The sequence below is a fragment of the Chelmon rostratus genome, chromosome 7 (genome assembly GCF_017976325.1).
Source record: "Chelmon rostratus isolate fCheRos1 chromosome 7, fCheRos1.pri, whole genome shotgun sequence".
NCBI classification, from domain to species: Eukaryota; Metazoa; Chordata; class Actinopteri; order Chaetodontiformes; family Chaetodontidae; genus Chelmon; species Chelmon rostratus.
Genome location: NC_055664.1, coordinates 23,589,228 through 23,592,209, shown reverse-complemented (window position 1 = coordinate 23,592,209; position 2,982 = coordinate 23,589,228).

The following is a 2,982-nucleotide window of genomic DNA, read 5'->3' as shown; positions in this document are numbered from 1 at the left end:
GAACTGCGACATGCTGGGTCAATTCCCGATGTGCAGCAGGCAGGCTCAGCTGATGCTGGTGACCACCCAGGGGTCCTGCCATCCACCGCGGCACTCCACTAGTTACAGGCCCCATTGCTTGTTGTCTTTCGGGTCCAAAGTCTCTCTGAGACTTATTTGTGTCACCCACAGTGCCCTGGAGACACACCTCCAACACACACACACACACACACACACACACACACACACACACACACATGCGTGCTCAGACTTGCATGATAGCTGGAAAAGAGAAGTACAGCAGATACAGTAAGTCTCAGAATGTTATTTTGTGTTTGCCTATTTACATTTTACACTGGTTCAGCTGAGTTCCTTTTAAATAGGTTTTGTTACATAATCAAATCCTTAAGAATGTTATTTTGTAACCCAATTACACAATAGTAGTCCAATAGTATTCAGAATGAAATATATTTTGTACAATGAAGCTCTGTGGGTTTTACATCTAAGTCGCAGACTAATCTGGAAGTATTATTGGACCCGGACGTTTTGGTTCTGGTGCAGAATGTGATTGATTCTGTTTGGATGAGCCTTTTGATCCAGTCTAATCAGTATTTTTCTATCTCTTGTTTACAAGAGTGCACTGACCCACTGTGCAGCATTTACAGCATAACACTTTTCACCTTAAATGACCAAAGATTTGCAGGACTACAACACATTTCTCCCCTCACAGATACCTGCCCTTGTTTTTGTGATTATCAGTGAATAAGATAAGATGTCTTGCAGAGCCAGTGCCTCAATAGATGTTTTATCCCCCTCAAAACACATATGCGTGAGTCGAGTATGACTCACTTTAAGACATTCATAAATACGTGTTATTTTCAGGAATGTCATTAGAGTGCAAAAGCTCAAACAAGCACATTGTTAATGGGCAAATACCAGGAAGTGGCTTTGATGACAGATTTGACTATTGGCCACAGTTTTCCAGCGTTGAGAGTCTTGTGTTTGCAAAGACTGACCCAACTGTCCCACTGAGGGAATGGCAAGAATTCAGAGTTAAGTCTTTTTTATATGGTTTATCTCTCCCTCACATCAGATTGCTACACTTTTTCATTTTCTTTCACTCAGTGTTTTCAATTCAAAATATGGGCACAAGGAAATACTTGGAAACCGGGGTGAAATTTGAAAGCACAAATGCAGCAAAACAGTATGAACTCCGTGACATATCACCACGTCCTCACACTGCATCTGTGTCCTGACATGGCCCCAACCGTCTCACCGCATTTGCTTTCTCACACTCAGGGGAACATAAGGATCGCATATGCCTTTGGCAGGATTCCACACCCACATTCCTCAACTATGTGCTCACAAGCGTCCTCTATGCCCCTCTCTCCTACTCCCTCCCACTTCGCTCTGACACCAAAAGTTTGGCCCACATTTCTGCGCTCTGTAAAGAAACGCAAACACTAACGTTTTCTCCCGGGCACAGGGGGAGGTGAAACATGCATGTGCCGCTCCTTGAGCTGAGCTCCGAGCTCGCCTCAACATGATATTGGCTGAGCTGACTGTTATGCATGAGAATTAAGCTTTTCTTGGTCCTGGAATGGGACTTATTTCAACTACAGTACCTAGATGCTGATATCCATTTAACAGGACTTTTTTTCAGTGTGAAATCCAGCGCTGTAGGATGTAGAATGAACAGGAGGAGTTAAAATGGTAACATAAGAAAATACAGTTAAGCACCACAACGAGTCTACACTGCAACTTCTGAAGGACACATCCCAGCCAGGGCTTTTTATGAGACTAGTCCCGGGTGGCTTGTCAAGTTAAAGGTTATCTTTTACTTACAAGTCAAAGTCAAAGACACTGGGCCCAGAGAGGCTATGCAGTTTGCTGTCTGGGGTGACTGGGTTCAGTGGTAGGGGGTGCATGGTGCGGAATGTGGCTGTAAGGAAAAGCCAGGAAGAATCATTATAGGGAAGAAATGAGACGCCAGAACTGGGAGTACAGCACAGAAGTGGAGAATTTTCAGTCTTTTATGAAACAAGCCTCAGCACATGGCTTAAATCTCCTGTTCTGGGATCCTTTATCCTCCTGTGATAATGTGTACTTTCAAGTTTTTGAGTGTGGACAATGAATAGAAGACGAAAGCAGGAATATGCTTATTTTACTCTGCATTTCCTTTGATTTTCAGGCTATGGGCTGACATTTTATAATGACTAGACCCCATCTAGCTCCTGAATTGCTATTTTTTTTTCTATCACACGGGTAGCCAGTGCCACATTATATCAAAATCCTAGTACACTTTGCTAATAGCTCTCCGCAACTTTACTAGATAGCTTGTCAAGTACAGTCTATCTTGTAATACTACATGAGTCACTTTGACCTGGAAATGTCAGTAGGCTTATTAGCTGGGATGGAAATGTGACCTTAGGCAACCATCCCCTGCAAATACCAGTTTAGGTATTGGGATACAATAGCCAGTGCTAAAGAAGAAAAATATAACATCACATATAATGTCACATTGGGTATACAACAATTTGCGTAGCTAAATCAGCAACTGACGGCACCGTTATTACATACTAACCTTATAAAGATTAGAAAGAGCTTATTAGCTTAGCTGAGTTCAAACATGCATTAGCCTGCTATCCCTCTTGTTACTTTACTGTTGTGATTCTGAATACATGTACTGTGAAAAGTAATAATCATTTTAGCGTAGGTGTATTTTAAGTTTCCCTTGCAGCCTACTTCTATTCTGAAAAACAACTAGATTGGATCAAAGTTACAAAATAATGCCAGCTTAATGGTCCATTTAAAAGTTTTCTTAGCTTTCAACCTCATCTATCTTCTTCTTCAGTAAATGGTGACAGTTTATATTTTCCTGCAGCGCAGCTCCGACTGTAAGTCCAAGTTTGTGCCAAACCAAAACTCCAAGGTGCTGATGTCAACTGCTGCACGCAATATCCTTCTTATTGTTGAATGAAAAACATCTGACACATCTTAACA